This window comes from Geotrypetes seraphini, chromosome 16 (assembly GCF_902459505.1).
Source record: "Geotrypetes seraphini chromosome 16, aGeoSer1.1, whole genome shotgun sequence".
Taxonomy (NCBI): Eukaryota; Metazoa; Chordata; class Amphibia; order Gymnophiona; family Dermophiidae; genus Geotrypetes; species Geotrypetes seraphini.
The window spans coordinates 19,566,360-19,594,073 of record NC_047099.1 but is presented as its reverse complement, the minus strand read 5'-3'; the positions used below and the strand labels follow the sequence as shown (position 1 = coordinate 19,594,073).

At 45.5% G+C, this 27,714-nt stretch overlaps 1 protein-coding gene across 1 annotated transcript in view; it reads left to right on the top strand.

The window, feature by feature from the left end:
- The first annotated feature begins 297 nt into the window (after positions 1-297).
- ACHE (acetylcholinesterase (Cartwright blood group)) overlaps positions 298-27,714 on the top strand; it is a 111,318-nt gene continuing 83,901 nt past the window's right edge. Inside the window, exon 1 of the mRNA XM_033925309.1 lies at positions 298-984. The gene's annotated coding sequence lies outside the window, so the exon portion shown is untranslated. The remainder of the gene's footprint in view (positions 985-27,714) is intronic.

Sequence of the window (27,714 nt, the reverse complement as noted above, 5' to 3'; positions counted from 1 at the left end):
AGACTGGATTCTGCCCCTCGAGGACCGGAGTTGCCCACCCCTGGAATAGACAGTATGTGTGGAATTTTATAACTGCATATTTAAAAATCTGGAGGAGTTATTTGATTGTTGAGGCCTTTGTAAGGAGATCTGGAATGTGGTGGTTTTGATGATTTTGTAAGTATTGATTTTATTTTCATGTATGTTTTTTTATGTAAACCGCATAGGTTTTGTGCGGTATAAAAAATTTTTTAAATAAATAAACAAACATGGAGAAAATATGTATTAGGGATGGCCAGCCAGGAAATTTTTGTTTTGTATCATTTCCTGGGACATTTCCGGGAACATTTCCTGTATTCTTTGTCATCTGGTCATTTTTTTCATCACTGGAACAAAGTTGTTCCATGTGCATTCTTTCTGAAAGAGTGTGTATGTGGTTTTGCGTGCAGTGGGCACCCTCTTTGCGAATTCTGCATAGTCTCAAAAGAGTGGGCGCTAGCATTGACAAATAATAAAACATGAATTATGGGGTTTTTTTCTGCTTATTTTTATTTGATAATGATACAAAACAGCATGGAATATGTCGTAGCCCAACCCTGATATGTATCAATCCTTGGAGTCTGACTTCTAGTTGATTTGTCTAGCCAATATATTTCCATATTATGCTATTTAGCTGGGATTCTGTCAAGACAATCTGACAGCCGAGCTCAGTAGCACCACACGTCTGGATAGAAAAGCCTAGGAAAACAATTCTCAGAGGTTGGCTCATGATATGTTAATGCCAGCATTCAAGAAAAGAAAAGAGTTAACCCAGCAAAGACAAAAAAAAAAAAAAAGAAGCAAACATTGCAGTTCCGTGTGCCATGTCTGTGCAGGGAAGGTAGGTTTTCGGAGAGGCAGTGAATCAGGGCAGAGCTTGGATATCTGCAACCACTGAGACCTGTCAGCCCAGCAGAGACTGATCTGTTGTACAGCAGCCCTGCAAATTACTTATGTTATAAATAGGTAAGCAGGAATCTGATAACAATATTTTATCAGACAAGGTTCAGTTTTTGTGTGTGTTTGAGTGGGTCGGGATGAAAGGCTGTTTCATTTAGAAAAGGGATGTCATAGTTCATGGTATTGTGTTGGGAAGGGAGCCAAGATGTTGTCTGAAAGTGGGAAGGGGTGTCAGATATTTGTCTTGGAAGGGAGGTGAGGTTGCATGTGTTTGCGTTGGGGAGAGGTATCGGGGTTTATCTGACTGGGTTGGAAGAGATGTCAGAATCTGTGATCTCTTACGAGGAGCTGTCGGGTTGGGCATGTTTGGGAACCAGAAAAGATGTCAAGGTGAAGGTGTGCTGTAATGCCGGAAGGGGGTACAGCAGCATATGAAAGGCCAGATAGAATAGTATGAGGCAGAGAATAGATCTGAAAAGAAATATAATGTTTCCATCTGACTCCATAGCGCAATCACACCTTGAATTCTGTGTGTCAAAAAAAAAAAAGATATACCAGTATGTAAGAACGAAGGTACAGAGCAGAGCAAATCGAGATGATAATGGAGAGAAAAGAGATACCTGATGAAGTGAGGAGAGGATAAACAAGTAAAGGCTGCTCGGCTTGGGGGAAGAGAAAACTGATTTATAAAATCAAGAACGAGGGGAGATCGGGTAAGCAGGGAATGGTTATTTACTCCCTCCAAGTAATAGGACTAGGGAGCGCTCCACGAAAGTAGCAGGAGGCAGATTTAAAGCAATTTTAAGAAGATATTTTTTCAATGAAGGCACATGTGGTACCGGCCCGGGATGGCTCGATTGGGGACATGGAATTAGAAGCTGACTGAGGCTGAGGGTAGTGAGAATGACTGTGGTTTATTTTTGCTTTATTTTTATTGGGCTTGTTTAATTTAGCAATTTTTTCCTGCTTTTATTTTTAGGATTTTTCTTTGGGGGTTCTTTGATATTGAAGTTTTCCCTTCTGTTGTGCCTTTTATGCACCAATAGTATTGAATTTATTGTATTATCTTTTCCCTCTTCCTTCTCTTTTATAGATAAATGAAAGTAATTATTTCTTTCATAGGTACTATAGTTTGATTGTGAGCCCATTGGGACAGAGAGGGAAAGTCAAAGTACCTGATCAGATTTTCGGCCATTACTTAAGTCAATTTAATTGTTTTGTAAACCACTTCAAAACCTTTTGGAGATTTAGCAGTACAGTGTTCCTCCGGTCGTTCGGGGTCGGCAGTTCGTGGTCCCGGTCATTCGCAGTATTTTCTGACCGCCGACAAGGAGAGGACAGCAGGAGAGAGCAGCCGGAGTGCCACGAGTGCAGGAAATCACTCACGGTACGCTTCGACCGCGTCTTCCTGCATTAAGTCAGGCCTTATCCAATCCGGAGCTGCTTTGATATGCAGCTCCTGATTGGATAAGGCCCGACTTAGTGCAGAAAGAGGCGGTTGGAGCATACCACGAGTGATTTCCCTCTTCAGGCTCCCCCATGAAAAACCATATTCGCAGTTTTTTGAGATTTGCAGGGGTTCCTAGAACGGAACCCCCACGAATATCAGGGGAGTACTGTATATCAAGTTTCAAGTTTATTAAAAGCTTGATTTTATCAGGTTATCAAAAGATTTCAAAGCGATGTACAAAATTAAAAAAGAATATATTTAGGTGGAAAAAAAACTTAACAATATAAACTAATAACACAAAACATTTAGAGTAGTGGGAGGAGCTACAATATGTAAAGAAAATGAGATGCTTGATACAACATGAAAGTTGACCCTGATCCCTACACATAAGGGGACTCAACTAAAAACAAAAGAACTTGTGGAGAGTTGATGTCCAAGATGAAGACTTTTTATTGAAACAGAATAGGTAATCCACATAAAAATGTCTAGGGCCACTGCAAACATTGGACTCAAGCCTGCATATAGGACTTATAGGGACCCCTGAAGAAGTCCTTAGTGTCGAAACACGAACCGTGTTGGGTCTAATGTTTGTAGTGGTTCAGGCCCTAGACATTTTTATGTGGATTACCTATTCTGTTTCAATAAAAAGTCTTCATCTTGGACATCAACTCTCCATAAGTTCTTTTGTTTAAGAAAAAGAGATGCCACATTAAATTAAATTAACTGTGGATTTGTTTGCTCATTAATATAGCCAAGCCAGTAATACATCTGGATTTCATCCAACATCTGTGGGCTTTTCTACCACTATGCCAAATAAGGAAGGGGTCCTGCTCAGGGCCTTCTGCACAGCAGTGCACAATGCTATTACTGAGCAGCAGACCAATCCAATACATATGTTACAACCAGATGATAACTCAGTGGAGGACACCAGAGTATCCTTGGCCTAGGTTATCCTTGTATTCACCTATAACAGCCACTTTCCTTTCAGGTTGAGCCCTCTCGTACTAAGAAGCTGCCAGAAAATAAAGCACAAACTTAAGGTATTCCTTACAGACTTTATTGCTAGATTGGTAGATAATAGAAAACTGGAGAAGTACAGAAACAGTATAGAATCGGTCAGGAACAGAATAGAATTGGTAGGCTAAACCATAGTCAAAAATCAAGTACTGGCCAAGGCTGGTAGACCTATCAACCACTTGCTTTCACCTCTTGTAAGTTCAATCAATTTGTACCTTCTTTTATTCTTTTGTAAACCGCATAGAACTTCACGGTACTGCGGTATATAAACTGTTGTTATTATTATTATTATTATTTAGAACTGGTAAACAACAGTTGATAATAGAAGACAGACAGAAGCAGTAGCACCCTCGGAACTCACATGCGCTCATCTGTCTTGCCAAGTGATTTTCCAAATGAAGCTCTGGCTTTTAGCAATCAAAAATTACCGCAGGGTGCCGGTACTGTGAAAAGCGAGTCTCATGGCATGCGTCTCTGGCTGTGACTCATGATAAAAATTTTAAAAAACACACTTCACATAAATTATAGTAATATAATGATGGGAAAAAAATCTCAAAAGCATGCAGCTCGAGCACATGTATTAAAGGCGTGTCTTATCGTTCTTGTTGAAAGCCAATGATTGCACCTCCTCTCCCTTCCCTTCCATCCAATAGTGCTGGCACGCCTATGACTGACACAACGACAGGGCGTTTGCTGGTAGTTCTCTGCCCTCCATATCCACCCATGCCTCTTTCCGTAGACTATTCTGCGCATGCGCCGATCGCTATCAGCAGCGACTGATCTCACGTAAATTTGGCGACCCTCCGCAAACCTCATTTGCATGTGCGGGGTTTTTTTTTTTTTTTTAGAATGGCTTGTCTTTTGGAATCGTTAGATTTACGGCGGCTACAGCGTCCTATTGGATTTTACCAGCGATATTAGAGAACCCGGCCCCATGACTTTTCAGTCAGGCTGTCCTTTGCATTATAGGCAGAGGAACAAGATGAGCCACCAGAGCTATGTTCTGACCTACCATTCGTCCCACATGCGATCATCAAGGAACTTGGAGGCCAGGGCAGACGTCGATTTGTTTGGCCTTCCTAACCAAAATGGCATTCTGCTGTCCTTACTTCATGTTATTTTCAGTTGATTGATTTAGCTGTTTGTTAGATGTGCAGCAGATGTTGAGGTGTTGATTTAAGGTATTTTGCGCTTGGCTTGCCTGCCTGTGGTTTAGCCCTGGTGAGATCCTTAATTTTTTGGTGGGATTGGCAATCGTTTCTTATTCTATGGGTTTTAAATTGTTAGTAGATAATTGACAGCTTTCTACGAGGGCGAATCAAAAATTAAAGGCAATTGCTAAATTATGCGATAACCGGAACAGAGCAAGCAAAATGCAACATATGGACTCGTACATTGCCTGATCATCCATGCACAGGACAGCAGTCAGCCATTAGTTGTGTGGCAGCTACAAGGTCAGAAACATGGACGCCCCATTGCAAGATTGCACTATCGAAGAATAATGTGCAGTAGTGCATTTTCTTTGGGCAGAGGGTATAAAACCTGTGGAAATTCACTGTTGGATATTGACTCAGTATGGACATAGCAAAGGTTTATGAGTGGGTAAAAGGTTTAAAGTAGGAAGAATAGGTGTAACCGAGAAAGGTCGTTCTGGTCGCCCATCAACATTGGGCACACAAGAGCATATTGACAGGGCGGAAGAAGACTGACGGGTAACGGTGTCTCAATTGGCTGCAAATTTGGATATCAGTTATGGATCTGCATTTGCCATAATGCACGATGTCTTGGGATACAGGAAAGTCTGCGCACGATGGGTTCCCAAACAGCTTCCTGATCTGCACAAACAACAGTGTGTGGAGGTTGCAACCTAATTCCTGAGATGGTATGAAGAAGATCCGAGTATTCTGGAGAGAATTGCCACCGGAGACGAGACCTGGGTGCATCACGGCGAACCGGAGAGCAAACGGCAAAGCATGATGAAGTAAAGGAAGCGGTGCTCACCTGGCTTCGGGAACAGCCGAAAAACCTCTCTGCAGGAATGCAGAAGCTAGTTGAACGATACAACAAATGCGTCATCTTGCATGGGGACTGTGTGGCAAAGTGATATGTTCAATTGCTCAATTAAAGCCGTTAAAAGTATCTTGCCTTTACTTTTTGATTTGTACTCGGTTTGCCTGCCTGCGGATTTGCCTTGGTCCTTTCTAATCTCTAGTGTTGATTTTATCAGTATTCCTAGTGGGATCTTTAATTTTTGGGTGGGATTGGCAATCATGTCTTATTCCTTTGAATGAGCTTTAAATTGTTAGTACGGTATATAATTGATGGCTTTCTACATCTAATTGATGCTATATCTTGGTGAGGGACTTAGGAATAGGTGTGTGTTAGAGTGTTCATGTCTGTGTGGCTGTTTTGTTCTTTCCTTTTAATACTGGACCTCTTTGCTGGTTGACTTTAAGTGTGTTTATTATTATTTCAAATTGCTGTGATCTGGCATGGCTAGCGGTACAGTAAATGTAATAAACTGAAAACTGTATTTTAATGCTTTTATTAGTAAATGGTTTGGTAAATGCTCACAAATTGCTGCAGAGTCTGCCCTGAGCCTCAAGAAAAGCGTGATACAAATTTAACAACGCAAATAAATAAAAGTGAACCAACACAAAACTGAATGGATTCACCACTCACAACAGAAAGAGACCTGGATTCTTGGCGGGCTCAAATGACCTGTATCAGACCAGCATTAGAACTGTCCCAAGGTGTTGTGATGCACAAGTATTTGAGATCACAGAGGTCTATGCCTTGGATGGAATCATCCTCACCTCCCCCTTCTTTACAGGCATCAAAGAAAACTAATAATAAGTAAAAAACCAAGAAATATCCTCTCAACTTTGGTCTTTTGAAGGCCTGCCATGCCCTACAAGAGTACATCTGGGCAGTGGTGTAGTAAGGGGTGAGCGGACCGCCCTGCCCTTCCACACCGCACCACACTCATGCCATCCCTCTCCCACTCCAACCTCTGTAGATCCTCACTAGCACGAGCAACTTCTATGCCTGTTGCTCGTGCCAGCCTGGTTCCCCTCTGAATCACCTCCAGGTCACGGGGCCAGGAAGTGACATCAGAAGGAAATCCAATGCTGGCGTGAGAAGCATGCTGGAGAAAAGCCACTCGTACTGGCAAAGATTTAGAGGTACGGAGGGAGAAGGAGGGCGTGAGAGTGGGGTGGGGGCGGGAAGGAGCGGAGGGGGTACAGAAGGAGTGGGGGCATGGAGAGGAGAGCACGGGGAGCGCAGGGGGGGTGCCACAGCCCTGGGCACCTTCTACCCTCGCTATGCCAAGATTAAACACCCAAGATTTTTGTTTTAGCAGGAAGAATGGCCATAACCAAACAGCTGGCACCTGGATGATTTTGCCAGTTTCCAGAGATCGTCTCTAGAATGGCAGAAAGCTTTTTTTCCTCTGAGACCTGCTCGCTGCCTCTCAGATTCTATATACAACACCCAAATTGTTGTGCTTTTTAAATAATCGCACTTAGCACTGATCTTTTCTGGCACCCATATTTAAAGCCTGAGTTATTAAATTCCCCCCCTCCCCCCTCCTTTTCCTCAGGTAAGCTCTGAAGCGTCTCTTGGTTACTAAGAAACACAAAAACAAACCATCTAACTTTATTATTAATTTTTCAGATTAAAATGATAATTCCCAGTTTTCTGAATATCAGAGGTGAGAAAGCTTGGGGGGAGGCAGGACTTTAAAGATTATCAGGTCACTGAGGACAGAAGGATCAAGACTTGTAGTTCCTCTTTTCTTGGAGTTAATTGCAACCACAAGTCCCAGCATGCACTGAGGCAAGACCTATCCTGGATGGCATGAAGCCATTTGGCAACCCGACAGCAGAATTTCAGAAAAGCAAAGAGGAGCAAGGCATCTACAGACTGCAGGAGGGCTTCCAGAGCAATCTGGTAATTAAACTTTCTATATTTACCTTGCTTTTATACTTCACTGCCACTTGCACACACATTGTGTGTGATCTGTAAACAACAGAGAATGCATGAAAAGGATTTAATCGTGTGGTTGGTGGTATAAGAAGGAAACTTGGCTCTTGAGTACAGGTGGTTTCCTGACCCTGATCTGACTCATAGGTTGCTGTGATTCTGCCCTGGCCTTACTGATCCTTTTGCAAAGCCTTCCGGGAGATCTTCCATGCCTTGCAGGAAGCTTGGAACGGTCAGGGCTGATTTGGTATCCCCTTCTGGCCTTGTTTCTTCTGCTCCATGAGGATGTCCCCTTCCCCTCTCTCCTCATACTTAAGGTATGTAGGTTGGGAAGCACAGGCCACTGAGTTGTTCCAGGGCTTTTAATAAGAGCGTCAGTTTAGAGAACCTGACAATCAAAGCAAAGTCTAAGGAGCTCCTGGAGAAAGAGACCGTGGGATATCCTGTCACCAGGGGCAGTGCAGAAGGGATTCCTTCTTGTTCTTCAGGCCAGGGGCACCCAAATCCAGTCTTTCAAAACACCCAGAAAATCTCCTTATTGGGATTACCTACAATGAATATTCATGAGATACATTTGCCTACATTTGGTCTAAGAGCTGAATGGACCTGCAGATTTTGCTTCTTTTGAACATCACAGCTAGTGGGATTGCTCAATGACTAGATCTGAGAGCCAATACTTTTGGCTATATTAAATTTAATAAACTAACAGAGACCCGACTGGCATGGCCAATAAGGGAAACGATGTTCATGACACACCATAACAAGATAGCTGAGAGGGGGAGGGGTGTAGGGGAGACCCAAAGAATAGACTCGCTGATGTCTGCTCTGTGCTGGACATCTTCCAACCACCCACATACAGCCAGAGGCTCAGCAGCCGTGAGATCAATGAGTTATCCCCACCCACCCAACACCTGTGTGCCAAACTACTGCCTCTATCACGTTCAAATAACGGAGGCGCTGGCAGAAACCAGTTTTTTTGTTCCACTTTTCGGAGAGCCGTTCCCCTGCAGGGAAAGACGTTCCATCCCAGCCCAGGACAAACTCCAGATGCGTCTGTTTCTAACTCACTGACATACAACTCTTGAGCACGTATTTCATGTGCCGTCGCCTGTGTCCCAGGACCCCCATCATACCCTCTCACATCTTATCAGGTGCCTCAAGGACAGAATCTGCAACACGATTTTCAAGATGCTATTAAAAACATACATCTTGCTGTGTAACAACATCTCTAGTATTCATTGAAATTTATGTTTTTTAAATGTATTTAGGGGTCCTTTAAAGCAGTGTTTTTCAACCTTTTTACACCTATGGACCGGCAGAAATAAAAGAATTATTCTGTGGACCGGCATTGGTCCGTGGACCGGCGGTTGAAGAACACAGGGCTAAGTCGTGGGCCAGACCCCGCCCAACTCTACCCAATCTCCACCCCAGACCCCACCTCCATAATAGTACTAATTGCACCTTGCATGTCCCGTGCCTCATCTGGAAGCCTTCCCTCTGACGTTGCAACGTCAGAGAGAAGGTTTCCGGTTCAGGCGCAGGATGCCCGTAGGAGCCACTGCCCGTGGCTTTGTGCACTGAATCAGTTAGGAAGAGGGAGCTGGCTCGAAGATAATGCCGCATCGATCGCACCGTGGACCAGCAGTTGAAGAACACTGTTTTGGGCCTGATGCACGTGCTGGCCCTGTGGACCGGCAGGAAATTTCTGTGGACCGGCATTGGTCCATGGACCGGTGGTTGAAGAACACTGCTTTAAAGTGGCATGTGCACATGCGACATGCCATGCAGTCTATTATTCCCTGAATTCTATATCTGGTGCTCAGAATTGCATGTGGAATTTAATTGAATAATAAGCCAATTATCATCAATCATTGGGTGCTAATAATGATTTGTCATCCCTAACGGCCATTAATTAAAATTTATGCACACATATTTAGGTGCTGGGAGCCTACACTGCTCCAGCAAGGGGGCGTGGCCATGGGCGGGTCATGGGCAAATCAGGGGCATTTGTACAACTTATGCGTGTTGTTATAGAACAGGGGTAGGGAACTCCGGTCCTCGAGAGCCGTATTCCAGTCGGGTTTTCAGGATTTCCCCAATGAATATGCATTGAAAGCAGTGCATGCAAATAGATCTCAGGCATATTCATCGGGGAAATCCTGAAAACCCGACTGGAATACGGCTCTTGAGGACCGGAGTTTCCTACCCCTGTTATAGAATGAGGGGGATTCTATGCAAATCTGTCTCATGTATATTCATTGTGGGTTTCCTGAAAACCTGTCTGGCTAGGTGTATCCTGAGGACTGGGTTAAAAACCCCTGGGCTAGAGCATGCTCCATCCTTATCTAGATTAGTTAGATATAATTAAGGTTGAATTAGAGATTTTCTGTTTTTTTTTTTTTTTTCCTGATATATCTTCATATTTATTGTTTCCAGAATATTTGCTTCACAGCATTTATATTCCACGCACCTGTGGTTCTGTACAGATCACAATACAAATTTAGCAGCATTTTGGATGTCAATAAGCAAAACAAGAAAATATGTGTATAAATCAGGGGTGTCAAAGTCCGTCCTCGAGGGCCGCAATCCAGTCGGGTTTTCAGTATTTCCCCAATGAATATGCATGAGATCTGTTTGCATGCACTGTTTTTATTGTATGCTAATAGATCTCATGCATATTCATTGCGGAAATCCTGAAAACCCGACTGGATTGCGGCCCTCGAGGAGGGACTTTGATACCCCTGATGTAAATAGTACACAAACATCTGTTAATTTATAACACTTCATGTGATCTAGAAAGGAATTAGGTAGACAATATGACATCAACAGCAAGGTCTGTAAGACCTTGTAAAACAGCAGTTACACTAAAGAAATAAAAGCTTGCCAAAAGAAAATTGACTTGACCTTTTCTGTGAGACAAAGCAGGGAAGCAACAGCCTAACCTCTGCAGGAAAAGCATTCCAGAAAATAGGGCCTTTGCTCAGTAGTGCTGCCTGATTCAGGGAAAAAAAATTTCGATTCGATTCACTTTTCCTGCCCAATCAGGCGTTTTGTTTTTTTTTAAATGTCCCGGTTTCCACCCACCCCACCCCTCTTTGCTCTCTCCAACCCCACGTCGTCGCTGTGGTGTAAACAAAATAGAAAAGACTTTTCCTCTCTCTGTTAGGTCCTAGCTCACGCTCACTGTCTAGCACCAGCTCTGGCAGGATACACATTTTAAATCTGACATATTGTGGGGGCGTGGCCGTGCAGAGAACAGGGAGGACGTCTTTTCCCTGAGCTCCGCTGTTCTTCCCCTGCCCCGGCTTCCCTGCACTAAAATCGGCGAACATTGACCCCACCAAGCGCCTTCCCTAGCTCCTTGGGGGCCCATGGACAGATTTATCCACAGGGGAGCAGCGGATATGGCCTCCAAGGTAGGCAAAAAAGATCGGGAACGGGCGAAATCGGGTCCCAGCCACGAGGACAAGATGGCGGATCCGGGCGATGCGGTGACTGCAGGGGGAGCGGATTTGATAGCGCGCCTTACCGAGGCAGTGGTCTTGGCGCTGGGGACCCGCCTAGATAAAATGCAGGAGTCTTTGGATACCTTGTCCACAACGGTATCGGATTTTAACTCCCGAGTTGCTGAGGTGGAACAGAGGGTAGGTGCTGCGGAAGACTCCATTCTCACACTGCAAACTGAAGTGAAGCAGCTGCAATGCAAGGTGGGACAATTTGAAGAAAAAATGGAAGATCTGGAGAATCGATCCAGAAGGAATAACCTGCGGCTGGTGGGGGTCCCTGAATCTGTGCAAGATGGAGACCTGCTTACCACGCTGGAAACTTGGTTGGCGGCGGAGTTGCTGGGAACGCGGAGTCTGGGACCCTTGCGCATTGAACGAGCTTACCGGCTGGGTAGAAGACAGGAGGGAGCGACTAGACCGCGTGTGGTGATTCTTCGCCTATTGAACTTTGCCATCAAGGACCTTCTCCTCCGCAATTATCGTCAGCGCAAGGATTTACAATTTCAGAACCAGCGGATCCTCATCTTTCAGGACTATTCTGCACAGGTGGCATCCTTGAGGAGGGGATTTTCGTCTGTCTGCAAGCAACTCACTGAGAAAAAGTTACGTTTCACACTGCAGTTCCCTGCTAAACTTCGGGTGATCTATGATGGCCAGCCTCATCTTTTTGACACCAGTGCGGCGGCCAGAGCACAAGTTCTTCAATGGTACCCTGATCTGGGGTCCGGCACCTGATGGTCTTTGACATTACTATAGTTTTTGCAGTTTGATTGCAGTGGGGTAGCCTGCGACCAGCGGGTGATATCCTCATTGGTACTGTTACTTGGCATATGTTGCGCCTGTACTTGGTTTGTAGTTTTCTCCCTTAGGGGGGTATGACTTTCTAGCATGGGTTCCTGGCTGGGACCTGTTCGATCTGGTTTATTCTCTTGGTTCTATGTTACCCATATAAATACCTAGGTTCTATCTTTGGGTTTCTATTGCCTAACACTGATTTGGTGGAAGTTTTGGAAGCTGGGGCGGGGGTGGGACTGTAGGCCCTTTGGTGTTTCCCCTCTCTGGAGTGGTGGTGTGGTGTGCATTTGCGGGTGTGGGTGGGGGGAGGGGGTTCTTGGAGTGGGGGTTGGGGTGGGGAGAGGGGGGTTCGGAAGGGGGAGGGTCGGGAGGGGGTTTGTGAAGGGGATGTTGTGGTTGTGGGTTTTGGCATGTTGGGTGGGGGGAGGGAGTAGGGAGTTCAGGAGGGGGGGTGGGGGGAGGCTCCTGACCTGTGTGCGTGTGACTGATTCCGGTGGGGACCTAAGGTGGAGACTGGGCTGCTGGAGGATGGGCTGGGACCTTCGGCAGCGGTTTTGTGCTCTTTTTCTCTTTTGGTATCTTTGGTTCCTTTTTCTATTATGCCGGTTAAGAGGGGTTTGAGATGTGTGTCTTGGAATGTCTCAGGTATCAATTCTCCTATCAAGAGAACTAAGATCTTGCAGTGCCTAGCTAGACATAAGGCTGATATAGCCGGCCTGCAGGAGACTAAGCTCACTGTACGGGAACATGGTAAACTGTGTCAATCCTGGGTGGGGCAGTGTCACTCGGCCTCCTCATCCAAAACTAAGGCAGGGGTGGCGCTGTTGATCCGTAAAACAGTGCCTTTTACTGCATCTAGGGTCTTCTCTGACCCGGAGGGCCACTATGTTATTGTCCAGGGTTCCCTTCATCAGCGCCCTGTCATTTTGGTGTCTGTCTACGCTCCCAACAGTGCACAGCGGTCCTTCTACAGGAAACTATTGGGGGTACTGATGTCTGTTCCACAGATTCATGAGTCTCAGAAAATCTTTATGGGGGACTTTAATTCTATATTGGATCCGCTTTTGGATTCTTCTAAGGGATCTGCTTCCGCCACCGGTAGGTCAGATAATGGGCTTGCTGCTTGGTTGGAGGCCTTAGACCTGGTGGATGTCTGGCGAACCCTACACCCAGGGGAGCAGGATTTCACTCATACGTCTAAAGTGCATGGTTCCTCCTCTCGAATAGATTATATCTTTCTCTCGCGCCCTTCCTTTTCTGCAGTGCATGCGGCTGAGATTGGAGTATTGGCTATTTCGGATCATACTTTGGTATGGATGGACATCGGATTTTCGGCGGGAGGCATGGGGGGAGGGAAGCACTGGCGATTCCCGATTGCGCTATATTGGGACCCGGACTTTAAATCTTATTTGGAGCAGCAGTGGCGGGATTATGTAGAATTTAATGGGGACCATGTTGATAACGGAACCCTGTTTTGGGAGGCAGCCAAGGCGGTGCTCCGAGGGGCGGTGATAGCTTATAGTGCGAGGCGTAAGAAACTGCTTGCAGAAAAAATTTTGGCTCTTGAACGCAAGGTGCGGGATAGTAGACTTTTGGTCCTTCGGAGCCCTACCATACCTCATAAACATGCCTTACAGGCGGCCCTGTCAGCGCTTCACGCACTCCTCCATGAGAGAGCCCATAAATCCCTTTTTTATTATAAGTACCGATTATACCGCTTTGGTAATAGACCAGGTAGAATGCTAGCCCAGATGACTAAGGCGAAACGGGGTGCCACCTTAATTACCTCGCTTAAAGATGATGGGGGAAGGATGGTCACGGAGCAGTCTCAGATGGAGCGGTTATTTGTTACATTTTATAGATCTTTATACACAGCAGAAGTCGTAGGTCGAGAGGCTCCGATTCAGGCCTTTTTGGATTCGATACCCTTACCTAAATTATCAAAGTCGGACTCGGATGTATTGGCGTCCCCTATAACCAGAGAGGAGGTGCTAGGGGTTATCAAGCATCTTCCCCTTTGTAAATCTCCAGGCCCGGATGGTTTTGGGGGAGAATTCTATCGTCTTCTTCAGGGACATGTGGCTGATCCATTAAGGGGTTATTTTGCATGTGCGGCAGAGGTTGGGCAGTTCCCTTCAGGAGCAAATCGAGCGTTGATTACTGTATTACCTAAACCGGGTAAAGATCCCTTACTTGTGAGCTCATATAGACCTATTTCGCTTATCAATGTTGATCTCAAAATCCTAGCTCGGGTTCTGGCCAATCGTTTGGCCCAGTTCATTCCTTCTTTGGTGGGTGCAGACCAGGTAGGGTTTGTGCGGGGACGTTTGGCATGCCATAATGTCAGGAAGCTCCTCATTGCTCTGGCCCATTGTGATTCTCGGAAACAACCTGCGCTGGCTATTAGTTTTGACTCAGAAAAAGCCTTTGATAGAGTAGAGTGGGCCTTTCTATTCCCCTTACTGCGCTGCTACGGGCTGGACGGGTTTTTTATGAGAGCTCTTGGGGCCCTTTATTCCCATCCGGTGGCGGCCGTATTGGTTAATGGAATGGCGTCTTCGGACTTTGTACTCCAGAGGGGCACTCGCCAGGGCTGCCCCTTATCCCCTCTACTGTATATTTTATTTCTGGAACCATTGTTGATTTCTCTCCGATGTAATTCTCAGATAGTTGGAGTAGAGCTGGGGAATTCCTCTTTGCGCTGTATGGCCTTTGCGGATGATATTATGGTAATGCTGACTGACCCGGTTTCCGGCCTCCCTAGCCTATTGGAGATGTTTTGCCGATTTGGGGAGATCTCGGGCCTAAAACTTAATGTGTCTAAGTCGGAGGCGCTTCCTCTTCACATTAGTATTCCGCACGCTTGGGCTGATTTCCCGCTCCGGGAAGCTCCACAGCAGGTAAAATACCTGGGGGTTTTGATACCGTCTTCCCTCACTCGACTCTATGAGATCAATGTTAAGCCCCTACTTAGGGGCACGGTGGAGCTTCTACGCTTGTGGGGTGATTTGCCAGTATCCCTTGCGGGGCGTATATTTCTCTACAATATGATAATTGTCCCTCGGTGGCTCTATCTGCTTCAAACTCTTCCGCTGTGGTTACGGACTGGGGACTTAGCTCGGCTGTACAGTGCCTTGAGGATTTTCTTATGGCGTGGGCGCAGGCCTCGGCTTTCTCTACGCATTTTGATGTTGCCTGAATCGCAGGGGGGATTTGGACTGCTAGACATCCGCGCCTATAATCTGGCATGTGGGACTAGATTGATTCGGGACTGGTGTCTGGAGAGCTCTTCTTTTTTAATGTTCTCTGTAGACAGGGATTTCTTACACCCTATTGCTGGGTTGTTTTTATTACACGCTCCTGCTGCCCAGTTGGACTCTGTTTGCAGGGGACATGTTGTTTGGGCCTATATGAGACACATTTGGAAATTACTGTGTAAACATATGGGCATAAACTCTCATATCACTCCTCTACTCCCGGTGGTGGGTAATTTGCATTTTCAACCGGGCAGTCACCGAGAGGTGTTTCGTAATTGGCACGCACATGGGATTCGTAGACTGGGGGATGCTCTTTCTGAGGGAGGCGATCGTCTATCCCCGGCTGACTTGGGGTCACTATATGGGTTGGATAGAGTGGACGCTTTCGCCTACCTCCAGTTCCGCCATTATGTTCTTAGCGTCTCCGGGGATAGCTTGAGCGATGCTGTGGCACGGAAACTGGGGAAGTGTTTGGCACTGGGGGAAGATGTGACACCACGACTTCGTTATTATGTCAATGTTTTGGGCCCCCCTTTACTGACCGAACGGGCTGATTGGTTAGCGGGGGCGTGGAGTGCTGACTTGGGCTGCATGATCCCGTCTGAATTGATATCTCGCTATTTTGTCCTTGTGCGTACCATATCCTATAATATGTTACATAGGGAACAAGAATATAAATTCGTTCATAGGGCATTTATCTCCCCTCACAGAGCACATCGGGCTGGTATTACAGATAATGCGGGGTGTCCCAAGTGTTCTGCAAGTCCTGCTTCCCTGGGTCATATGTTTTGGGATTGCCCCTATGTGGGAGCCTTTTGGCAGCGAGTCTGGTTCTACTTGTCCTCCTTTGTGCCGGGGATACCGGACTGTAACCCCTGTATAGCGCTCTTTTATCAGGAGGCGGAGCTTCTAGGATGCACTGTTGGGCAGCGGCAGTTGATTTCTAAGGCCCTTTTGTTGGCTAAGAAAGCCATTTTGACTCTTTGGCGTGAGCCACATGCTCCCTCTTTCTCTCGATGGCAGGGGTCCCTTTATGACTTAGCTCTCTTGGAAAGACGGACTGCGGGCACTAGGGACGAACGTAGATGGTCTCACTTTCAGGATATCTGGGAGGAGTATTGGCTGACCCTTCCCCATCGTGAGAGGAGTCTCCTATTGAACTGTTAGTCTCTATTGGGTCTTCTGTCCTCTCATGTATTTTTCCTTTTTCGGTATTTCAGATTTTTCTCTTTTCCGTAGATTTCTTCTTTCTTTTTCTTTTTCTCTCCTTCTTCCCTTTGGACTAAGTTCTCCTTCTTCTTCTTCTTCTTCTTCTTGTAGGTTTCTGTCCTACTGTGCTTTGGTCTATACATTGTCACTGGGGGTTCCATATGTTGCTTATTGCTTATTCCGTTTCTTTCATGTATATCTCCTCTAAGTTTCTCACAGGTCAGGGGGTGGGGGGTGGAGGGGGACGGGGGGGGGGTAGATCCTGACGTTCCAGGAGTACTTTGACTTAGGCTTTGGTTTTGGGGGGTTTTATTGGGTCTTGGGGGGATTTGGAGGGGGTAATATGAAAAACTGTATTGAGCTCCACCTGTTTTCTGAGCAATCCGTACTACCTCGTGTTGCTCTCTTCTGCTTTGTGTACGCCCCAGGGGGCGCTTTTTGTTGGATTGCTGGAAATCCTGTACAATGTTCTGTTTGCTATCTGTTGGTTTGCTCAATAAAGAAATATTATATATAAAAAAAAAAAATCTGACATATTGTAATCACAAAATAGAAAATAAAATTATTTTTTTCTACCTTCCACTGCCATATCCAACATTTGTTTTCTTTCCCACTGTTTACCATCTCTCCTTCCCCCCTCTCTTGTGCCCTGGATCAAACCTCTCTATTCCCCTCCATGCAGCATCTCTCCTTTCCTCCCCTCCATTATCATGTGCAACATTTCTTTCTCTCTCCCTGCCCTCCACCCTATGTCAACATTTCTCCCTCTCTCTTCTCTAGGCATGTCTCCCTCCCCTCCACTATATGAAGGATTTTTCCCTCTCACCCCTTTCTACCTCTTTGTTTCATCTCTCCCTTCCTCTCCTCCATGCACCCTTCGATCCTGATCAAAATCTACTAGTCATTCCATCACCGAGCCGTATAAACACTAGGGGCTCCTTTTACTAAGCCGCATTAGGGCTTTAACACACGGAATAGCGCGCTCTAAATTGTCGCACGCGCTAACATAGAAACATAGAAATAGACGGCAGATAAGGGCCACGGCCCATCTAGTCTGCCCACCACAATGACCCTCCCCCACCTAACTCAGCGAATAGATCCCACGTGTCTATCCCATTTGGCCTTAAAATCAGGCACGCTGCTGGCCTCAGTGACCTGAAGTGGAAGACCATTCCAGCGGTCAACCACCCTTTCAGTGAAAAAGAATTTCCTGGTGTCCCCGTGCAGTTTCCCTCCCCTGATTTTCCACGGGTGCCCCCTGGTTGCCGTGGGACCCTTGAGAAGGAAGATATCTTCTTCCACTTCGATACGACCCGTGAGATACTTGAACGTCTCGATCATGTCTCCCCTCTCTCTGCGTTCCTCAAGTGAGTAGAGCTGTAATTTATCCAGCCTTTCTTCGTACGGGAGATCCTTGAGACCCGCCATCATCCGGGTGGCCATTCTCTGGACCGACTCTAGTCTCAGCACATCCTTTCGGTAATGCGGCCTCCAAAATTGCACACAGTACTCCAGGTGTGGTCTCACCATGGATCTACACAATGGCATAATGACTTCAGGCTTACGGCTGACGAAACTCCTGCGTATACAACCTATGATTTGCCTTGCCTTGGAGGAAGCTTGCTCCACTTGATTGGCAGCCTTCATGTCCTCACTGACGATCACCCCTAGGTCACGTTCTGCTTCAGTTCTTGTTAGGATCTCGCCATTTAGGGTGTAAGTCTTGCATGGATTTTGGCTGCCCAGGTGCATGACTTTGCATTTTTTGGCATTGAAGCTGAGTTGCCAGGACCTAAACCAGCGCTCCAGTAGTAGTAGGTCGTGCATCATGTTGTCGGGCATTGAATTTTTGTCTGTTGTACTCTTGGCCACTACATTGCTTAGTTTGGCGTCATCGGCGAATAATGTTATTTTACCTCGGAGCCCTTCTGCCAAGTCTCTTATGTAGATGTTGAACAGGATCGGGCCCAGGACGGAGCCCTGTGGCACTCCACTGATCACCTCCGTCGTTTCGGAGGGGGTGCCATTCACCACTACCCTCTGAAGCCTACCCTCAAGCCAGTTCCTAATCCATTTCGTCAACGTGTCGCCCAATCCTATAGAACTCATCTTGCTCAGCAACCTGCGGTGTGGTACGCTATCAAATGCTTTGCTGAAGTCCAGCATTGAGCTGCCGTTAGTTCTAGCCGCGTAGCGTGGGTTTAGCGCACTCTAAAATGCTGCATGCACTAAAAACGCTAACGCAGCTTAGTAAAAGGAGCCCTAGGAGAAATACTATCTTTTCTGTGGTTGCTCCCACCCTTTGGAATTCAGCTCCATTCTCATTAAGCAATGTTTTGTTTTGTTTGGGTTTTTTTTTTTGGGGGGGGGGTTTACAGCCCTGTTTTTGAACTCGGTCTTGGAGTCCCCTCTTGCCAGTCAGGTTTTCAGGATATCCACAATGACTAGGCATAAACTTAATTTGCATACACTGCCTCCATTATATGCAGATTTATTTCATGCCTATTCATTATGGGTATCCTGAAAACCTGACTGGCAAGGGGGGACTCCAGGACCGAGTTGAGAAACACTGCCCTGCAGTTTGACAGTATTTATGGACTTTTGGCAATCCGCCTTGGTTTTATGGGTATATTTGGGTTGATATATTTCTTCATTAAGGTATGCAACAACCCTCGAGAAATTCAAGTCTTCTCTTAAGACGTTCCTGTTTAAGGACACCTTCCAAGTTTGACTGTCCTTATAAGGATTTTTAAACTTGTCTTGGTCCATTTCTTATGGACTTACATGTAACATAGTAACATAGTAACATAGTAACATAGTAGATGACGGCAGATAAAGACCCGAATGGTCCATCCAGTCTGCCCAACCTGATTCAATTTAAATTTTTTTTTTTTTTTTTTTTTTTTTTCTTCTTAGCTATTTCTGGGCGAGAATCCAAAGCTTTACCCGGTACTGTGCTTGAGTTCCAACTGCCAAAATCTCTGTTAAGACTTACTCCAGCCCATCTACACCCTCCCAGCCATTGAAGCCCTCCCCAGCCCATCCTCCACCAAACGGCCATATACAGACACAGACCGTGCAAGTCTGCCCAGTAACTGGCCTAGTTCAATATTTAATATTATTTTCTGATTCTAAATCTTCTGTGTTCATCCCACGCTTCTTTGAACTCAGTCACAGTTTTACTCTCCACCACCTCTCTCGGGAGCGCATTCCAGGCATCCACCACCCTCTCCGTAAAGTAGAATTTCCTAACATTGCCCCTGAATCTACCACCCCTCAACCTCAAATTATGTCCTCTGGTTTTACCATTTTCCTTTCTCTGGAAAAGATTTTGTTCTACGTTAATACCCTTTAAGTATTTGAACGTCTGAATCATATCTCCCCTGTCTCTCCTTTCCTCTAGGGTATACATATTCAGGTCTTCCAGTCTCTCCTCATACGTCTTCTGGCGCAAGCCTCCTATCATTTTCGTCGCCCTCCTCTGGACCGCCTCAAGTCTTCTTATGTCTTTCGCCAGATACGGTCTCCAAAACTGAACACAATACTCCAAGTGGGGCCTCACCAATGACCTGTACAGGGGCATCAACACCTTCTTCCTTCTACTGACTACGCCTCTCTTTATACAGCCCAGAATCCTTCTGGCAGCAGCCACTGCCTTATCACACTGTTTTTTCGCCTTTAGATCTTCGGACACTATCACCCCAAGGTCCCTCTCTCCGTCCGTGCATATCAGCTTCTCTCCTCCCAGCATATACGGTTCCTTCCTATTATTAATCCCCAAATGCATTACTCTGCATTTCTTTGCATTGAATTTTAGTTGCCAGGCATTAGACCATTCCTCTAACTTTTGCAGATCCTTTTTCATATTTTCCACTCCCTCTTCGGTGTCTACTCTGTTACAAATCTTGGTATCATCTGCAAAAAGGCACACTTTTCCTTCTAGCCCTTCAGCAATGTCACTTACATACATATTGAACAGGATTGGCCCCAGCACCGAACCCTGAGGGACTCCACTAGTCACCTTTCCTTCCTTCGAGCGACTTCCATTAACCACCACCCTCTGGCGTCTGTCCGATAGCCAGTTTCTGACCCAGTTCACCACTTTGGGTCCTAACTTCAGCCCTTCAAGTTTGTTCAACAGCCTCCTATGAGGAACTGTATCAAAGGCTTTGCTGAAATCCAAGTAAATTACATCTAGCATATGTCCTTGATCCAGCTCTCTGGTCACCCAATCAAAAAATTCAATCAGGTTCGTTTGGCACGATTTACCTTTTGTAAAGCCATGTTGCCTCGAATCCTGTAACCCATTAGATTCAAGGAAATACACTATCCTTTCTTTCAGCAACACTTCCATTATTTTTCCAACAACTGAAGTGAGGCTCACCGGCCTGTAGTTTCCTGCTTCATCCCTGTGACCACTTTTATGAATAGGGACCACATCCGCTCTCCTCCAATCCCCAGGAATCACTCCCGTCTCCAGAGATTTGTTGAACAAGTCTTTAATAGGACTCGCCAGAACCTCTCTGAGTTCCCTTAGTATCCTGGGATGGATCCCGTCTGGTCCCATCGCTTTGTCCACCTTGTTGTTACCACGCCCTCTTCTCTTCTCTTTCCTTAACATTACATTATAGTTCTCCCTTTTCCCTTTTTATACCTGTTTGTTTAGTCTTTTTAAAAATTGTCCAGATCTTTAGTTTGGTGTTAATTGTTTTAATATGCAATTTGTATTATCCTAATTTTTAATTGTACAATCAACAGTGGTGTACCTAGCATATGTGACACCCAGGGCCCATCATTTTTTGACCCCCCCCCCTATATGAAAAATATAATTTTTAGTAACAATCCACATATCGCACAACAAGAGTGTACCTAGGAAAAGGCATCATCTTAAACACTGCAGTGAGCACTAGAACACCAACACATACATTGTAAAACTACACAAGCCAGATCCCACACAGTCAATTGATCCTGTAGTCAATGCCAACTGAAAACTATGTTCTTTTCATACACACAGAACAGAGATACACCCTCGCCCAATATGGAATAATCACAAACTAAAAATAGAAATATGTAGACAAAAGTTAAACTGAACCGCCAGAAAACCAGACTCTGCATACAATGCAACACCACAAAACAGTGACACATGTGTGTGTATATCTCTCTCTGATTTTGTTCTCTGTAAGAATGCAACTTCCCTATTGCTAATTAGCAGCAGATTATTGCCTTGAAATGCCTATATTCAGAGACTCGATAATTTTTTTATAAAGTCCCTTTTAGCTGTGTGTTTATTCTGATATCAGGCAGTGCTCCTTCTTAGCATCAACATAATTAATCTAGTGCTGGCCTGCTGGTAGCTGGCACTGCCATCTTTGGGCCTCTCTGAGCTCTACTGGCTTCGCTGATTAACATCTCAAGGGCTGGTGAGCAGATTGTTGGAGGTATGCAGACAATTTACAGCCATAAAATATCACCTGTCCATGGTGGATAAGGAGGTGGTCCCACAAGGACTGCTCCCACCCTGCCAGTGACGGCAACTTGCAACATGTTTGCTTTCTAGACGGTGGCTCCTGGTGACCTCACCTTGGCCTCACTGTTGCCTATCTTTTCACAGACAGTCGACAGCAAGCCAGGGTGATGCTCAAATGTGCGACACAGTTTACTGAAATGCACCACCATATAGGTCAGTGGTCTCAAACACGCAGCCCCATGCGGCCCCACCAGGTACTATTTTGAGGCCCTTGGTATGTTTATCATAATCACAAAAGTAAAATAAAAGAGTTTCTTGATCATATGTCTCTTTAGCTATAAATTACAATATTATTATTAAGACTTTAGCCAAAAGGAAAGATTTATAAACTATAAAGACTTTACCTCATGCAAAACTGTCATTTCTTTGATAAGACATTAACTATTTTTTTTTCTGAGGCCCTCCAAGTACCTACAAATCCAAAATGTGGCCCAGCAAAGGGTTTGAGTTTGAGACCACTGATATAGGTGTATAGTTATAAACTGTGCCTGTCGCAACCGCACACCTCTGGCTGGGTGATCCCACTGATCTAGGTCTTCTGTCAGTGGTCTTGAAGGGAAAAGACCTATAGCTGGAGGAGAAGGGAGGTTTTTTCTAGATTGAGGGTGTCTTCATTTTTCTTGTTCATGTTGAGACCCCGAATCTGCTATTGCACTTTGAGGGGGGGGGGGGAAGAGGGCAGACAAGGAGTCATATCTAGCGTAGAAAGGAAGTGAGCCATAAGTGACTCAGACCCTTCAATATCAGGCTTTTCTGCCTCACCTACAATTCTATTTTAAGTGCATGTAGAAAAAGTATGTTTTGATTGCTTTGTGCACATAAATTCTTCATGGTGACCTCCACTCCCCTTTGGAACATTGACGTCAGTTATGTTTGGTCACTAATTAACTAGTTTTCATGCTTCTGATTTTTTTTTTTTTTTAAATCTATATCTTATCTTCTCCTGCCCTGCTGCTGCTAATAGAACTTCTATTAATGCAACTTGTACTGCTGGTATTACTGGTGCTGTCACTGCCAGTGGGGGTGGTAGTAATGTCGTATTTATTCCTGGGACTCAGTACAAACTTTCCCTTATGCTTTCTATCCATCAACCTGTTGCTGAAAGGGGTGTTATGTCTGTACAGCAGGTCTGGATTATTCCTATTCAACACCAGCAATAAAAATTCACCCTTATCTGACATAGTGCATGACAATGCTCCCCTCCCAGTGCAGAATTGCACTGATCCTCCACTATGTAGGACTGAGATTCTAGAGCACCAGTCATTTGCACATCTTTGCATGTCCTTTCTCGCCCCCTGCTGGCTATTTCTCACAAGGCCACTTTGCGCACTACGGCCTGTAGTCCACTCTGCAGCAGCTCAACACGGCACAGCAGGAGCATCCTGAGCTGGAGTCAGTGTCACACCCTGTGTGGCAAGCACCTTAGTACCCTATTGCAGGGGAAACAATGGATAGAGAGAGCCTGATAACAGGCAGTTGGCGCTGGTCTGAAATACAGAGCGGGATATTACTGTGTTGAGTCAGTGTTGGTACTGAACCCATAGCGTCGGGAGCGGTAGCTAGGCAACGCTGGAGTCCCAGTGGACAGTTAAGTGCTGTGCCCCACACATTTTAGGATTTTGGTTATGATGTTGCAATAAGGGTATATTTATTAAATGATGCGTATTTGTGTGCTAACGATTTCACAAAGAGAAAGAGGTGGGGGAGAAACAAAAGCTGACTTGGATCAAGGGTAGGCAATTCCGGTCCTCGAGAGACGGAGCCGGATCAGGTTTTCAGGATATTCATAATAAATATGCATGAGATAGATTTGCATCTCAAGGAGGCAGTGCATGCAAATCCATCTCATACGTATGCATTGTGGAGATCCTGAAAACCTGACCTGGCTCCGGCTCTCGAGGACCCCTTACTTGGATCTTAGGAGCAGGCACTGGAACAGCCCCTAAGATCCTTACTCAGTTACAAGCAGTGGTGTAGTAAAGGGGGGGCAGATCGCCACGGGTCCCATGTTGGTGGGGGAACCAGCACCCCTCCTTCTCTCCGCCCCCTGCCTCTTCCCATTCCTCCCCTCACCGTCCCCTTCCCTTCCCCCGCACCTCTAGCTCACCGCCGCGAGCAACAATGTCAACATGATCCTCTCGACCATGTTGTCTCTCCTGCTGACATCGCTTAGGAATTAACATCAGAGGGAGAGCCGACAGGGTCATGAGGAGCACCTTGAAGTTCTTGTTGGCTCGCAGCGGAGAACTTCAATCCCTTCAAAATGCTGCTGCGCAACTCATATTCCGTGAGAGCCGCTATTCTCACATTACCCCTCTCCTCAAGTTGCTTTAGTGGCTCCCTGTTCATCTCCGAATACAGTTTAAACTCCTCTTGCTTACTTACAAGTGCGTTCGCTCTAAACCCCCCCCCTCCCCGATATCTCTCTTCACTTAACTCCCCCTATGCTCCTCCCCGTTATCTCCGTTTGTCGGGCAAGCCTCTCTTACCTGTACCCTTCTCTTCCACTGCCAACTCCGACTCCATCCCCTTTTTCTTGCGGCGCCGTATGCCTGGAACAGGCTGCCTGAATCAATACGTCGTGCTCCCTCCCTGGCAGCGTTAAAATCCAATCTAAAAGCGCACTTTTAAAAATCTGTTTTCAACTCCTAACTACCACTCACTGCAGTTAGATACCTATACCCCACTTTATCATTTCCTCTACCATAATCTCCCCAACCCTGAAATGTCCTGTCTAAATTAGATTGTAAGCTCTTCTGAGAAGGGACAGTCTATTTTATGTTACAATGTACAGTGCTGCATACACCTTTCAGCGCTTTAGGAATAATAAATAGTAGTAGGTACGGGGGAAGGGAAGGGGAAAGGGGCATGGCAGGGGGGATCAGGGAAGGAGCGGGGGGGCAGAGACGAGGGCGGGGGAGGGGCGCCTCTCGCCCTTACTTCGCCACTGGTTTCAAGTCTAATGTTTCTCCTCTCCTTGATAATTATTGGCAATTTGTAAATCCATTTTTGGTGCCAGTTTGTAAAGGAGGTTTTTTTGTCCTTTTGTCCTTTTGCATACATGGTGAATAATTGAAATATTTTCTAAGAATGACATTTTTAATATAGATAACATAACATAGCATAAAAATTCACTTCTATACTGCAGTCACCGTTAAGTTCTAAGCAGTTTACAACAGAAGAATGAAAAGTTTTAATCACCTAAGTATCTAGAGAACAAATACGTTTTCAGATGTCTCCTAAATAATTGGTAAGAGCGAGATGTCGCGATTAGAGAAACTGAATCCGTATCCCAAGCTGCTGCCCGGTATGACAAGAGGCGATGATGGTATCTTTTAGATTTACACCCTTTAACCGATGGAAAGATAAATGCATGTGAATGTCTGGAATTTTTATTGTTAGTAAATGTGAATGAATCTAAAAGATGGTTAGGTGCCAAACCAGTCAGGATCTTATAGTAGATACACTTCTCTCTCCGTATGCGTGGTTTCAGCATTCACGGTTTTGGTTATTTGCGTTTTATAGCTTTTTGGCTCCTCCCCCCATATGACATCAGCTTTCATAGAGAAATCGCTGATTCCAAGCGTTTACAGAGAAAATCGCTGATTCCCGGTGCTTTCTTCACCGTGTTTTGCCTCTCCTTCAGGAACAGGCCAGGTCTCCCACCATGTGATTCGTGGTTTCACCATATTCACGATGGTTTTTAATAGAAAACAGTGAATAACATATGAAAAAGTTTTTTGTGGTTCTGTTAATCCCCTATCAAAGCAGATACGGAGGGAGAAGTGTAATTTATTGTAGTAGTGTGAAGAGTTTCAGTCTTTGGGAAGCAGAGCTGAGATTGTGATGTCACAATGCCGCATTCCACCAATAAGAGCCAACCTCATCAGTGATGTCACAAAGGCTTGATTGTAGCAGATTAACAGTCCCCCTTAACTGTATCCATGACATCCTGTTTGTCTATTTTGTCTGTTCAGATTGTAAGCTCTTTGGAGCAGGGACTGTCTTCTTTGTGACTCTGTACAGCGCTGCGTATGTCTGGTAGCACTATAGAAATACACTTCTCCCTCCGTATTCACGGTTTCAGCAATCGCGGTTTTGATTATTCGCGGTTTTTAGCTTGCTGGCTCTTCTCCCCCCCTTCCCCCAATTACATCAGCTTGCATAGAGAAATCGCTGATTCCAAGCTTTTACAGAGAAAATCGCCGATTCCCAGCACTTTCTTCACCATGTTTCGCCTCTCCTTCAGGAACAGGCCAGGTCTCCCACTATGTGATTCGCGGTTTCACCATATTCACAATGTTTTTTAATAGAAAACAGCAAATAACATATAAAAAAGTTATTCACGGTTTTTCAGTATTTGCGGTCCAGTTAATCCCCTATCACAGCGAACACGGAGGGAGAAGTGTACAACCAAACTTAAATCTGACCCTACTACTACTATTTATTATTTCTACAGTGCGGAAAGGTGTACGCAGTGCCGTACTTTTTTTACATACAATAGACCGGTGGTTCCCAACCCTGTCCTGGAGGACCCCCAGGCCAATCGGATTTTCAGGATAGCCCTACTAAATATGCATGGAGCAGATTTACATGCCTGTCACTTCCATTATATGCAAATCTCTCTCATGCATATTTATTAGGGCTAGCTTGAAAACCCGACTGGCCTGGTGGTCCTCCAGGACAGGGTTGGGAACCATTGCAATAGACAGTCCCTGCTCAGAAGAGCTTACAATCTAATTTATACAGGACATTTCAGGGTTGGGGAGGTTATAGTGGGTATAAGTATCTGCCAGCAGCAGGTCTGGGGAAATTATAGTAGGTATAGGTATCTGACAGCAGTGAGGGGGAGTTAAGAGTTGAAAGCAGTTTCAAAAAAGTGGGCCTTTAGCTTGGATTTGAACACTGCCAGGGACGGAGTCTGGAGTTGGCAGTGGAAGAGAAGGGAAAACAAAAACTGTGGATACATTTTTTTGCTACTTCAGCTTGTCTGCGGTGTTCTTTGCTCACATGTTTAAAGACAATAGACTTTTCAGTCCAATTCTTTATATGTGAGGTTGCAAACCATTGGACCCCTGAGGAAGGCGTATTCGCCGAAACACGGACCGTGTAGGGTCCGGTTGGATTTTTATCACAGTATTTTTTATCATTGTATTTTTTTAATTGAATTTTCTTGGTTTTATATCTCCAGAACATCTGTATCAACAGTTTTTGTTTTTGTTTTCATCGGTGGATTGTTTTCACTGTGGATCATTGGGTCTCCCCATTTTTCTTTGCAGTGGAAGAGAAGGGTACAGAAAACGGGTTTGCACGATGAGTGGAGATCACGGGGTGGGGGAGCATAGGGGGAGATGTGCGAGGAAAGATATCGGAGGGGGGGACTTCAGAGCGAACGCACTTGTAGGTCAGCAAGAGGAGTTTAAACTGTATTCAGAAATGGATGGGGAGCCAACGAAGCGACTTGAGAAGAGGGGTAATGTGAGAATAGCAGCTCTCATGGATTATGAGTCGCACAGCAGCATTTTGAACGGATTGAAGAGGCGAGACAGGTGGTGGGAGGCCCGAGAGAAGTACAGTGGTGCCTCACACAACGAACTTAATTCGTTCCAGGAGCATGTTTGTTATGCGAAAAGTTCGTTATGTGAAACGCGTTAAGCGCAGTGACTAATGACTGCCTGCAGTGCCTGCGCGGAAGGATTCAATACATCGGCAGCGATCGTGGAAGCTCGGGCGACTTCGTTGTGTGAAACGAAGTTCGTTGTATGAATCATGACATGAAGTTCGTTGTGTGCAGCGTTCGCTGTGCGAGGCGTTCTTTATGCGAGGCACCACTGTACGTTGTAGTAGTCTAAGCGCAAGGTGACGAGAGCGTGAACATGGGTTTTGGTCATGTGTTCAGAGAGAAGAGGTCGGATTTTGGCAATGTTATAGAGAAGGAAGCGACAGGATTTGGTGGTCTATTAGATCTGAGCAGAAAAGGAGAGAGAGGAGTCAAAGATCACCCCAAGGTTGTGAGCCAATGAGACAGGAAGGAGGATAGCGTTTTCC